We start from the raw sequence: 14544 nt of genomic DNA on the forward strand, positions 1-14544 counted from the left end.
TTCCTGTGATTTAATTTTAATCTGTTTAGAATTTGATGTGGTCTAAAGAAAGAAGGTGATGTCGCTCAGTCGTGTCCGACTCTTTGTGACCCTGTGGACTGTAGCCTACCAGGCTCCTCTGTCCATGGGATTCTCCAGGCAAGAATACTGGAGTGGGTTGCCATTTTAAAACAGTTTCCTTAATGTCATTTGTTAAAGAAATACACTCATTGTTTTTACATTTTGTGATTTACAAACGTTATGGGTATGAATACATACGAATTTGGTGTGGAGGGGCCACAACTCAGTCAATAATATCCCAGTGTAACTGTATTTGTAGATTGGGGCTTTAGGGAGGTAACATTAGATGAGTTTATCAGGGTGGAGCCTGAATTAGATATGACTGGTATCCTTACTAGAACAGGAAGAAGTACAATAGATCTCTCTTTCCTTGTGCTCACAGAGAATAGGGCATGTGGGGATACATAGAAGGTGACCATGTACAAGTCAGCGAAAGGTCTCACTACAAGCCATCACTGATGACACTTTGATCTTGGATTTCTAGCCTGCAAGATTGTGAGAAAATGTATTTCTGTTCATTAAGCCACCTAGTCTGTGGTATTCTGTTATGAAAACCTGGGTAGACTAATACAGTAACATTCTTAGACTGACTGGGATCTTTTCTTGAGAAAAGATCCATAGTTGCTCCTATTAATATATTCTATTAGTAGAGGTCTGCATATTGAAAAGTAGAGACATTACTTTGCCAACAAAGGTCCTAGTCAAAGCTATGGTTTTTCTAGTAGTTGTATATGGATGTGAGAGTTGGACTATAAAGAAACCTGAGCACTGAAGAATTGATGCTTTTGAATAGTGGTGTTGGAGAAGACTCTTGAGAATCCCTTGGACTTCAAGGAGACTGGTTGGAACCAGTCCATCCTAAAAGAAATCAGTCCAGGATATTCATTGGAAGGACTGATGCTGAAGCTAAAGCTCCAATCCTTTGGCCACCTGATGCGAAGAACTGACTCCTTTGAAAAGACCCTGATGCTGGGAAAGATTGAAGGTGGGAGGAGAAGGGGACGAGAGAGGATGAGTTGGTTGGATGCCATTACCGACTCAATGGACATGGGTTTGAGTAAACTCTGGGAGTTGGTGATGGACAGGGAGGCCTGGTGTGCTGTGGTTTACAGGGTCGCAAAGAGTCGGACATGACTGAGTGACTGAACTCAACTGAACTGAACTGATGTATGGATGTGAGAGCTGGACTATAAAGAAAACTGAGCACCGAAGAATTGATGCTTTGGAACTGTGGTGTTGGAGAAGGCTCTTGAGAGTCCCTTGGACTGCAAGGAGATCCAACCAGTCCATTCTAAAGGAGATCAGTCCTGAGTGTTCATTGGAAGGACTGGTGCTAAAGCTGAAACCCCAATCCTTTGGCTACCTAATGCGAAGAACTGACTCATTGGAAAAAACCCTGATGCTGGGAAAAATTGAAAGCTGGAGGAAATGGGGATGATAGAGGATGAGATGGTTGGATGGCATCACTGACTCAGTGGACATGAGTTTGAGTAAACTCCAGGAGTTGGTGATAGACAGGGAGGCCTGGCATGCTGCAGTTCATGGGGTTCCAAAGAGTCGGGCATCACTGAGTGATTGAACTGAACTGAGAGGTCTCAACTTATATATATGTAAACATATAGTGCCATCTCAACAACATTTGGTTATTGTTCCTATTTTATATTTTGAATGTAGTCTGCTCTTTTGTTACCTGATATTTTATGCAGATTGTAAAATTATACTTTAAAATATGGTGTTTCAGTTTTTCTGAGTTTCTCTGTGGTATCTAACACAAAACATCATGGAGCAGAGTTTATAAACCAGCATTTCCTGGTTCATCTAAATGTAAGGGATCCATAGAGTGTAGCACGTCTTCCTTGTGTTAGGAGCTAAAAAATTTGACTGACGGCAGATGAGGAGGAAGGGCCTAGTCTCTCTGCCTAGTCTCTGAGGCAAATCTGACTAAGCTAAGATGGAGGAGTTGACGTTTACAATTGTTATCATTCTAAGTAAAGCCAAGAACTGAATATAACTTTTTAGCATTTTGATTCTACAAAATGTCTAAATATTTTCTTAAGGTGATTTCTAACTACAAATGCACTATTTTGGTTAAATATTTTAAACACCTTTTAAAAATGCAAATGAATTTTTAAATAATTTGTTTAGCATTTACCTGGGCTCCTATTAATGCAAGGTTCTCTGGGAGATAAAATGTAAATTAGATATTGCCCCAAATGAGGCAGCAAGAATAGTATAATGAATGAGAACATCATGTTATAAAGGTTGTGTTGCCATTGTTTATAGGATGGACTCTTTTGTCTGAATTGACTGCACAGTTTGGCTCAGCTGCAGACTGATTTTACGTTTTCTTCAATTGCTTTGAGTAAGCAATTGCTATGTTGGCATTGCGTAAATGTGACCTCAAATAAACAGTTTCTTGCTCCAGAGAAGTTGAGTTTAGGCTATTCATTACCATTTGAGAAGAAAGAATTTCCAAGAGAGAATAGAAATGATTCAATATTTATGAGTTTTATTTGGCTTTTAAATTAGCAACTATGATGATGATTATAATAATAGTAACAACAGCAACAATAAAAGCTTAGGAACAGTTGAGAATTTTGCCTCAACTCTTGAATGCTTCTTCGTGTTGCCTCGGCAGTGTAGGGTCCAAATGGCTCAGTTGATGATGGTATGTTGGATGGGCATTGTCCATGCTCTTCTGAGAACATTTCTGGAAAGGTGTTATTGTTTCATCATTAATATTAATCTCACTACTCTTTTATCTTCCTCTTTTACCACATGAAGGGCTCCTGCATGCTGTTCTTTGTTCAGACAAGATTCAGCATTCCCATTTTCAAATCTGATATTTGCATCATCTAGATGCCTCTTGAGGAGTACATCATGAAAAACACTGGGCTGGAAGAAGCACAAGCTGGAATCAAGATTGCCAGGAGAAATATCAAAACCTCAGATATGCAGATGACACCACCCTTATGGCAGAAAGTGAAGAGGAACTAAAGAGCCTCTTGATGAAAGTGAAAGAGGAGAGTGAAAAAGTTGGCTTAAAGCTCAACATTCAGAAAAATAAGATCATGGCATCCGGTCCCATCACTTCATGGCAAATAGATGGGGAAACAGTGGAAACAATGGCAGACTTCATTATTTTGGGATCCAAAATCACTGCAGATGGTGACTGCAGTCATGAAGTAAAAAGACTGTTACTCCTTGGAAGAAAAGTTATGACCAACCTAGATAGCATATTCAAAAGCAGAGACATTACTTTGCCAACAAATGTCCATCTAGTCAAGGCTATGGTTTTTCCAGTAGTCATGTATGGATGTGAGAGTTGGACTATAAAGAAAGCTGAGGGCCAAAGAATTGATGCTTTTGAACTGTGGTGTTGGAGAAGACTCTTGAGAGTCCCTTGGACTGCAAGGAGATCCAACCAGTCCATCCTAAAGGAAATCAGTCCTGAATATTCATTGGAAGGACTGATGTTGCAGCTGAAACTCCAATCCTTTGGCCACCTGTTGCAAAGAGCTGACTCCTTTGAAAAGACCCTGATGCTGGGAAAGATCGAAGGTGAGAAGAGAAGGGGACAACAGAGGATGAGATGGCTGGATGGCATCACCGACTCAAGGGACACGATTTTGGGTAAATTCCGGGAGTCGGTGATGGACAGGGAGGCCTGGCGTGCTGCAGTCCACAGAGTCGCAAAGAGTCGGACATGACTCAGCAACTGAACTGAGATGCCTCTAGGTCCACTTGGCCCCCTTTCAGTAAGGCTCAACAAGCATGGCTTAATTTTTTCTGGACTCTAGGGTAGTGTACAGCTGGAGAGATAGCAAGTCAAGGTGCAGGAAATTCATAGGACAGAATAGAATTTTTTAGTTTTTGTTGGTCAGAACTTAACTAAATTTAGTACTGATCCCTCAAGAAAGAAAGAAAAAGCCCTAATTCAACACCCAATTACTTTTAAAAAAGGATCTAAAGACATTGCAGGAAATTAGACCAGCCAGTTTGACACCAGTTAAATCTCAGAAGCATTTTTAAAAGATCAAATGCTGGAACATTTAAAAAGCACAGCTTGGTAACAGTCAATTAAGGTAGCCTCAGGATGTGGCCAGGAGATTTTAGTAATTTGTGTGTGTACAGCATGGATGGAAATTCTAAAAGGCATTGCCATAAGAGTCAAGAAATACATAGTAAAAATCATAAAGTAGGATATGGCTATTTGACAAAGCCCTATTTTTTTTTTCCTTTTTTACTTATTAAGTGAAGCATGGAATCCTGGAGACCAAAAAAGCCTAACAAATTTAATTAGTAGTTGAGTAAACTTGGGTACAAGTCAAATCCAATTTCAGATTTTTAGCAACTTAGTTTTGTGTTCAAACTGCTATTATTCAGTAATGATAAAATTTGGGAGCAAAAGGACCTGGTTATGATGAAATCATCTAGGACAGTGCCTTAACAAAATGTGGTCCATGGGCTGATGCTGTTCTATATGCTGTTATCTTCAGCAAGGTAGGTGCAAAAATTAAGAATAAGTATTTATTTAGATGCTTTTATAGCAATGCAACCAGGTACTTTCCAAAAAACATGGACTTGAAATTTGTATATCTTTTCTTTTTGAAAATGTCAAACTTAGCAATTAATTTTACTGTATTTAAAAATATATATATAGGTCTCTGGTTTGTTGAAATGAAGAACTAGTGTCTGTCCCCACCATGCCCCCCCGCTAATAGTTTGAGAAGCAGTGATCAAGATATTTTTTTTAAAGAAATGACATTTAAAATATGAAGTCTACCATGTTATTAGAAAATGCCAGCCTATTTTCCTGTTAGTGAAAAAATCCAAGTATAATTGCCTCAAATATATTTGTAAAATGATTTTCAAAAATAGACATTTGAGGAATCTCATTGAGTTGAGAGTTTACAGAATCTTAAAAATGTCTTTTGTCATGAGCTGTAGGTGTAGCTAAGGGTACAGTATGAGTTGAAAGGTGAATTGGACCATGTTCCAATTCTTCAGGCCTTCCCTATATTAGAAATATACATATCCAATTAGAAATATATATATACAATTTGTTGTGTGATTTTGTATTTCCTGTGATTATATGTCAAGTATGCTACCCTGTCCCATTGATATTGGGTTTCACTAAGTGACTTGCATTGATACATGATACGTCACTTGAGTCGTGCCTGACTCTGTGTGACCCCATAGACGGCAGCCCACCAGCTCCTCTGTCCCTGGGATTCTCCAGGCAAGAACACTGGAGTGGGTTGCCATTTCCTTCTCCAATGCATGCATGCCTGATAAGTCGCTTCAGTCGTGTCCGACTCTGTGCGAACCCATGGACAGCAGCCCACCAGGCTCCTCTGTCCACGGGATTCTCTAGGCAAGAACACTGGAGTGAGGTCCCATTTAGAATATGGGCAGAAGTGATAGTGTACCTGGTTCTGTGACAAATCCTTAAAAGGCATTGTATGTTTCCTCCGGCTGTCTCTGGTTCATGTTATCATCTTGATAAGGGCATGCCCCATCCTGTCTTTGGCTCCTGCAGTATAAATCTAGGAATGAGACACTCAGAGCAAAGCTAAACCTAACCCAGTACAACCACATTGCAGCCTGAGATAGTCTTCCCTGCCAACCTACAGACCTATAAACCAGAAAAATAACTGTTTTTTGTTGTGGGCCATCTAGTTTTGGACTGGTTTGTTGTTATAGAAATAGCTGGCCGGCACAGTTGGATTATGATACATTCCGGAGCCAACAAGTGCTATTCAGTTTACCTTTACAACCTGGAAATCTCTTCTGTGTGTCATTCTCACATGTTTAGCTACTTAGATCTTTAATAGGCAGCTCGGATGTGATATGCTCAAACCTGAGCTTGTGATTCTCCTGCCCCAATCCCAGCCTACTCTACTTCTTGGTAAAAGGCAGCTCTCTTCTACCTTCCAAGGTCCTTGGGGTCATTCTTAATTCTCACTTTTTTTTTTCATATTCCACCTCTAGTTGGATGTGAAATACATTGAAACACATCCCAAATGTGATCGTTTCTCACCCCCTCCATCCGGACTTTCCTATGAAGCACATGCCTTAACTGCTCTTTTTTGTTCAACTCTCAGTTTTGAGATATGTTTTCCACACACCAGATGGGGTTATCCTTAAGAATATATGTCATATTGTTTCATTCTTCTTTTCTGAGTCCTCTCTTCCCATCTCACTCAGAATTTCTTTCAAAGTCACTGTTGTGACCTTACTGGCCCTGCATATTGTGGCCCTGAGTGTTTCTCTGATTTTCCCCTCTCTCACTGACCTCCTTTCCCTCTGCTTTAGACCCCTGACCTCTTGCTTCAGGGAAGTACACTAAGTTGGCTTCTGCTGCAGAATCTCTTCTTGGAATGCCTCTTCCTGGATATCTAAAGTTTTGCTTTCTTGTTCCTTTTAGGAATCTGCTCACATGTCACTCCTTCCCTGATCCCATCTGGAATAAAGACCACTCTGGCGTGTTATTTATTTATGATTTATTGTCTATCTCTGCTCACTGAGATGGAAGTTTCCTGAAAAGCAGAGAGTGTCATATACACGGCCAGATCTCTAGCATTAAGAACAGCCCTTGGCACATAGAAAGTGCTCAGTAAACATCTGCTGGTGGAAACCTTAATTCAATATCTTTAGAAGGAATATGATTCTGTTAAGTTTTGAGTTTATTAAGTATGGGTCAGGTATTCATGTGCTGACTGATGTTGCATGCTAAGTCACTTCAGTTGTGTCTGACTCTGTGACTCTGTGGACTGTAGTCCACCAGGCTCCTCTGCCCAAGGATTCTCCAGGCAAGAATACTGGAGGGGGTTGCCATGCCCTCCTCGAGGGGATCTTCCTGATCCAGGGATCAAACCTGCTTTTCTTATGTCTCTCACATTGCCAGGCGAGTTCTTTACCACTAGTGCCACCGCTAACACTGACTGACATTAGTGAAAAGTAAAAAAGACTCAACTTCCTGTTCTTAATGGGAAATTGATCCTGTTCTTAATGGGAAATTGATATTGGCTGAATAGACCGGACAATCGTTTGGTCCTGGATTTCAAAGACTAAAAGCACTTGGTTAACATTAGTATGAGGGGCATTTTAATTTTAACATTAAAGACATGAAAGTAAGTTACATTCAGGGTTTCTGATTTGGATGGGATGGTCTATAAGAATTTTTCTGAAACCAGTCCGTTTTTGAGCAAGGTCATTTATAGACATTGCTCATAGATAGAAGGTAAGAAAATATTCTAGAAATAATTCAGGGAATTCAAGAAGCATTTTTACTTTAGGGGGAAAAATAACACTCCCTCCAAGAACCCTTTGGGAAACTATGGGAAGACAAGGTTGGCCAGGTAGGAGGTGGTGACTGTCACTCTCAGATCTTGCCCACGCCGGCAGTTTTCTGGCATTTCAGCAGCACACGGTTTTGGTGAGGATTCTGTATGTTATTTCAGCAGCGAAATCTCTGCCAAGATCATGAAGGGAGTGCAAGCTCCAGGAAATCTTGTAAAAGAAGCAAAAATGTTGTCATATGCTTGGATGTCAGGCAAGCTGAGGCAAAACTGCAGCATACCTAGACCCAAGTCCTACCATGTAGGGTAATTCTGGGTCTTCCATCTCAAGTTCCTGCTCAGAGGTGACAGAATTTCTAACATGACTTCAAAATAGACTCCTCTATAATAGGCTGCTAATCTCCACATGTAGGTGCACACAGCAATCCTTTAATTATTTCTATAGTGATGAGTGTTGCATGTGCACAGATATATATTAGAAAAAGGTGAAAATGAAGGGAAGAATGATACCATGTCTTTGGGGGGAAAATTCTTAATTTTATTCTAACTTATTTTGTCTTAACTGGACACAAAAGATATTTAATTTTCTCTGGTGAAGAAAGGGGATGTAAATAATACTTCTTAAATAACTGTGCCAGGCACAATGCTAGGAGCTTCACATATGTTTCCTTGCTACATATATAATTTGTATCTTGTGTGTAATCTCTTTGATTCTGGAGTGGGATATTCTCACTAGTTCTTAGGCTGAAGCTGAGACAAAAGCTATTTTCCCCAGACAGGCTACCTGAGACACAGAAGTGTTAAGTGTTTTGCTTAAGATCACACAGCAGGTCTGGAGTAGGGCAGGGAAAACTATTTTACTCTCATTCAAAGTAAATATTTTCATGGAAGTGTCAGCTGTTTTTCTAAGTTTTTTGGACAATTTATACTCTGATACTTAAGCAATATTACAATGTAGGTTGTTCTGTGTGATGAATACTCAGTGAAGCAGTTCTTCCCTCACCTCAGATAAGAAACTTTAAATTATTCAATAGCTTCACCTTAGTTCTTTTCTTGAAGGACTCTTGGACACAAAGCCTAGTGCATTTTCTGGCCTTTGTAGAATTAGAATAGTGACATAAAGTGTTGCTAGAACTGTGTTGTCCTTTCCTAAACTCCCCCACATCCCGCCTGGTGCTCCATAGCAGAGCAGTGGACCTTTGGCCTGGCTGCTTATGGCTTCTGCATCAAGAAAAGCCTGTGAGAGATGCCTGTGGTTGTTGTTGGTTGTCTTCAGGTTGATCAGCAGCAACAACCATCATAAATGCAAAGGGTGGTGGCAAGGGTTTGGTTGCTAAGCTGTGTCTAACTCTTGCAACCCTCTGAACTGTAGCCCATTGGGCTCCTCTGTCCATGGGATTTCCCAGGCAAGAATACTGGAGTGGGTTGCCATTTCCTTCTCCAAGAGATATCCCCAACCCTGCATTGCAGGCAGATTCTTTCCCACTCTCTGAGCAACTAGTTAAGCAAAAGGTGCTACCAGCCAACTGCCAGAGGGTTCCTGGTGGGGTTGGGCAGAATGTACAGCATTTGTTTACAGGAAGGATAAAAGACAAGGTTCTTATTGTGGGATATTTGAAAAACGGACCATGTATTTTTCTCCAATGGAAATGCCACTTCTCTGGGTTTTTTCCCTTCCATCTGCTTCACCTATATATGATCTTCATGCAGCCTTTTCATAAGTACTGTGCAATATTTGAAAATGAATTGAATCCTGAAAGTTTTTTTCTTTCTCCCCCCCTGCTTTGGTAACTGCACAAATGCATTAAGCATTTCTTTATTCCCTAGGGGTTGAGTGATTTATTATCCTGACCCTGCTGGTCAGATAAGCAAAAACCTAACTCAGAATGAACAACTGTCTCTGTTTCTTTGAGTGATAGGCAGAGAATTTTAAATAATGGTTGGTGTTTTTGAAAAATGGAAGAAAAGCAAGAAAAGAAAAATGCTTGATTTTCCTCAGCCTTAACTATGGGGAACTATAGGTAGGAAATTTTGGCATTCTTCTATTCTCTGAAAATATGTTCTTCATTTATATTCTTTATCAGAAATTAAGTGCTTTCATTAAGACAATTATTTAGTCAGCAAATAATGGTTTTTTTTCCTAAATGTTTTAAATGTTCTAAAATGTTTTTACCCAGAGTTTTGTTCTTTCGTTTCTATAATTTGTTTGGCCTCAGTTTTTTTCTTGTTAACTGGGAGTGAGGGTGACTAGGAAGCAGTTTCTAGCTTCATTTATAGATTGCTCATCAGTGGTTTGGATTATTTACTTTATGCCAGGTTTAGTGTTGGTACTCGAGGGAACAGGAGGTGGTGAAATAAGCTCTGTCCATTAGAAGAGGGCACAGACTCAACAATTACCCACCCATACACAGTCATACTCTGCAATGAGGCAGTGATGGAGACCTGGGCAGTGCAGAGTGGAATCAAAGCATCTGCCGGGTGCTCAGGCAGAGTTTCAAGAAGTAGTGATCTTTGTGCTGGGTCTTGAAAACAATTTTGTATAGTGTTAAAACATAGAGAAGATTGTTGCTAACTAAGAAATAAAGCTAGGAAGACTGTTTCAATCTGGGCTAGAGATGCAGATGCTCTCAACATGTAGATAATGCAATGACCTGGAAGGTATTCAACCTAGAGTGAGAACACAAATGCTGAATCTATTTGGGGGATAGCATTGCATATAACTAACTAGTGGGCATGGAAAGAGATATTCACAAAGAAAACTTGAAAGGTACCCATAGGTAGAAAGAGAACTGAGAGTGATGTGGTAACTTAGTAATCCAACTTTTCATTTTGGAAAATTTAGATTGAATCACATCCTACGGTTTTATCTTTCAAGTTACCAATTTTCTGAATAGGTACACAGTTAAATATTACTTAATGTGAAAATACAAAGGACATGGATTACCGAACACTATTATGTTTTTAATTAATATTGAAAACACAGAATGAAGACACCTCTACAGCACTTAAATTTAGGATATGATTTAAAAGCATTTGACAACAATAAGATACAGTTATCTCCCTATCAGATTGACAAAGATTGCAGAAATTGATACAACTCACATTTTTGGAAGGCTGTCTTGCAGAGCATACAAAGATTTGAATGTGTCTAACATTTGACTCTGAAATTCTACTTTGAGGAATTTATTTTAAATAAATAGTATATGTATATTCTTTGTCCAACAATAAGAGACTTTTGAAATACATTTCACTGTACTAAATAGGATAATCCCTGAAAATTAAAATGATGGGTTAGAGATACATTTATTGACATGGAAGGATGTCTTCATATTACTGCTAAAGTATAAAAAGCAGATTGTAAGCAGCACATATAGATTACCTTATTTTTAATTTGTAGTACATATAGAAAGTGGATGGAAAGATCTACATCAAATGGTGACTTTATCTGGTGACAGCTCTCTAGGTGATTTTCACTTCATAATTTTGTGACATTTTGCAGTATCTTTGTGTTTTTGTTGTCGTTTTTACAATGAGCATATATTATTTTCACAATCTGATAAAAACACCTCTAATTCAAGTAAAATGTCATTGACTTGGAAGTCCCACTGACCATTACTGTTGGAAAAAGACTAGTGCTTTACCATTTTTAATGGTGCTATGAACCACCAATGTACATGTGTATGATTTAGAAGGTCTGAAGTGGGCCCTGGGACTCCGCATTTCTTATGAGCTCCCAGGCATTGCTTGGTTGTGGACTACAGTTTGAATAGTAAAGTCTTAGTACTATAAAGAACCTGTGTTCCAAGATTTTATTGCTTTCATTATGCCTATTTTATTACAGGCAGAAAACATTTCTGGAAAACAAAACTGAAACAATTTTGTTGTCATTTAATGGGCTTCCCTGGTAGCTCAGCTGGTAAAGAATTCGCCTACAATGCAGGAGACCCTGGTTCGATTGCTGGGTCAGGAAGAGTGGCTGGAGAAGGGATAAGCTACCCATGCCAGTATTCTTGGGCTTTCCTGGTTGCTCAGCTGGCAAAGTATCCACCTGCAAAGTATCCACAGGTTTGATGCCTGTGTTGGGAAGATCCCCTGGAGAATGGCTACCCACTCCAGTATTCTGGCCTGGAGAATACAGTCCATGGTGGTCGCGAAGATCCCCTGGAGAAAGGCTACCCACTCCAGTATTCTGGCCTGGAGAATACTGTCCATGGGGGTCGCGAAGAGTCAGACACAACTGAGCGGCTTTCACTTTCACTTTCAATGGTTCCTTTAACTACTAGAATAATGGGTTCCATCTGCATTTGGTCCAGAGATACCCAAAGTCTTCTTGAATTCATATGACTACCCTGGACCACTTCAGCTCACAGCAGGGCCTGCTGCTCAGAATAGTCTCATTCGACAGAACTTCTTGGTTACCATTCTCATTTGAAGCTTGCTATTCATAAGTTTCTTTTGCTTAGAACTTTAAATTGGTGACTTTTCCCTGATAAAATAACCAACTCTTAAATATAAATACTTTTTGGTTTTTTTGCATTTTTAATATTGAGGAATAAAAGGTACATAGCATTATATCAATTTCAGGTGTATAATATAATGATTCAATATTTACATACACTGTGAAATAATCACCCCAAAATCTAGTTAACATCCATCACTTTACATAGCTACAATTTTCTTTTTTCTTACAATGAGAACTTGAAGGTCTATTCTCTCGGTAGCTTTCAAATAGGCGATAACTGTATTATTAACTATAGTCACCACGATGTATATCACATTCCCATGACTTATCTGATAACTACAAGTTTGTCCATTTTAACCCCTTAGCTCATTTCTCTCACGCCACTTTCCACCCATCACCAATGTCAAATATCAGTCTGTTTTCTAAGAACTTGTTTTTTGTTTTAGTTTTCATTTTTGTTATTTTACATTCCACTTATAAATGAGATCACATAGTATTTGTCTTTGTCTGGCATATGTAACTTAGCATAATGCCCTCAAGTTCTATCCATGTTGTTGCAAATGGCAAAATTTCATTCTCTTTAATGGCTGAATACTATTCCACTATATATATGTGCATACCATATTTTCTTTATCCATTCATCCATCAGTGGACATTTAGATTTTTTCTGTATACTGCCCATTGTAAATAGCACTGGAATGAACTGGGAGTACATTTATCTCTGTGAGTTATTGTTTTCATTTTCTTCACATAAATACCCAGAAGTGGAATTGCTACATCATCAGTTAGGTTCAGTTCAGTGGCTCAGTCGTGTCCGACTCTTTGCGACCCCATGAACCATAGCACACCAGGCCTCCCTGTCCAACACCAACTCCTAGGGTCCACCCAAACCCATGTCCAACGAGTCAGTGATGCCACCCAACCATCGCATCCTCTGTCATCCCCTTCTCCTCCTGCCCTTAATCTTTCCCAGCATCAGGGTCTTTTAAATGAGTCAGCTCTTCGCATCAGGTGGCCAAAGTATGGAGTTTCAGTTTCAACAACAGTCCTTCCAATGAACACCCAGGACTGATCTCCTTTAGGATAAACTGGTTGGATCTCCTTGTAGTACAGGGACTCTCAAGAGTCTTCTCCAACACCACAGTTCAAAAACATCAATTCTTCAGCACTCAGCTTTCTTTATAGTCCAACTCTCACATCCATACATGTCCACGGGAAAAACCATAGCCATGACTAGACAGACCTTTGTTAGCAAAGTAATATCTCTGCTTTTGAATATGCTATCTAGATTGGTCATAACTTTCCTTCCAAGGAATAGTTCAGTTCAGTCTCTCAGTCATGTCCGACTCTTTGTGACCCCATGAACCGCAGCACACCAGGCCTCCCTATCCATCACCAACTCCCGGAGTCCACCCAAACCCATATCCATCGAGTCAGTGATGCCATCCAGCCATCTCATCCTCTGTCGTCCCCTTCTCCTCCTGCCCCCCAATCCCTCACAGCATCAGAGTCTTTTCCAATGACTCAACTCTTCGCATGAGGTGGCCAAAGTACTGGAGTTTCAGCTTTAGCATCATTCCTTCCAAAGAACACCCAGGGCTGATCTCCTTTAGAATGGACTGGTTGGATCTCCTTGCAGTCCAAGGGACTCTCAAGTCTTCTCCAACACCACAGTTCAAAGGCATCAATTTTTCGGCACTCAGCTTTCTTCACAGTCCAACTCTCACATCCATACATAACCACAGGAAAAACCATAGCCTTGACTAGACGGACCTTTGTTGGCAAAGTCTATCTAGGTTGGTCAGAACTTTCCTTCCAAGGAGTAAGTGTCTTTTAATTTCATGGCTGCAGTCACCATCTGCAGTGTTTTTGGAGCCCCCCAAAATAGAGTCTGACACTGTTTCCACTGTTTCCCCATCTATTTCCCATGAAGTGATGGGACCAGATGCCATGATCTTCGTTTTCTGAATGTTGAGTTTTAAGCCAACTTTTTCAGTCTCCTCTTTCACTTTCATCAAGAGGCTCTTTAGTTCCTCTTCACTTTCTGCCATAAGGGTGGTGTCATCTGCATGTCTGAAGTTATTGATATTTCTCCCAGCAATCTTGATTCCAGATTGTACTTCTTCCAGTCCAGCATTTCACATGATGTACTCTGTATGGAAGTTAAATAAGCAGGGTGAAAATATACAGCCTTGACGTACTCCTTTTCCTATTTGGAACCAGTCTGTTGTTCCATGTCCAGTTCTAACTATTGCTTCCTGACCTGCATATAGGTTTCTCAAGAAGCAGGTCAGGTGGTCTGGTATTCCCATCTCTTGAAGAATTTTCCACAGATTATTGTGATTCACACAGTCAAAGGCTTTGGCATAGTCAAGAAAGCAGAAATAGATGTTTTTCTGGAACTCTCTTGCTTTTTCCATGATCCTGCGGATGTTGGAAATTTGATCTCTGGTTCCTCTGCCTTTTCTAAAACCAGCTTGAACATCTGGAAGGTCACAGTTCACATATTGCTGAAGCCTGGCTTGGAGAATTTTGAGCATTACTTTACTAGCGTGTGAGATGAGTGCAATTGTGTGGTAGTTTGAACATTCTTTGGCATTGCCTTTCTTTGGGATTGGAATGAAAACTGCCCTTTTCCAGTCCTGTGGCCACTGCTGAGTTTTCCAAATGTGCTGGCATATTGAGTGCAGCACTTTCACAGCATCATCTTTCAGGATT

Source organism: Bos indicus, chromosome 8 (assembly GCF_029378745.1).
Source record: "Bos indicus isolate NIAB-ARS_2022 breed Sahiwal x Tharparkar chromosome 8, NIAB-ARS_B.indTharparkar_mat_pri_1.0, whole genome shotgun sequence".
NCBI lineage: Eukaryota > Metazoa > Chordata > Mammalia > Artiodactyla > Bovidae > Bos > Bos indicus.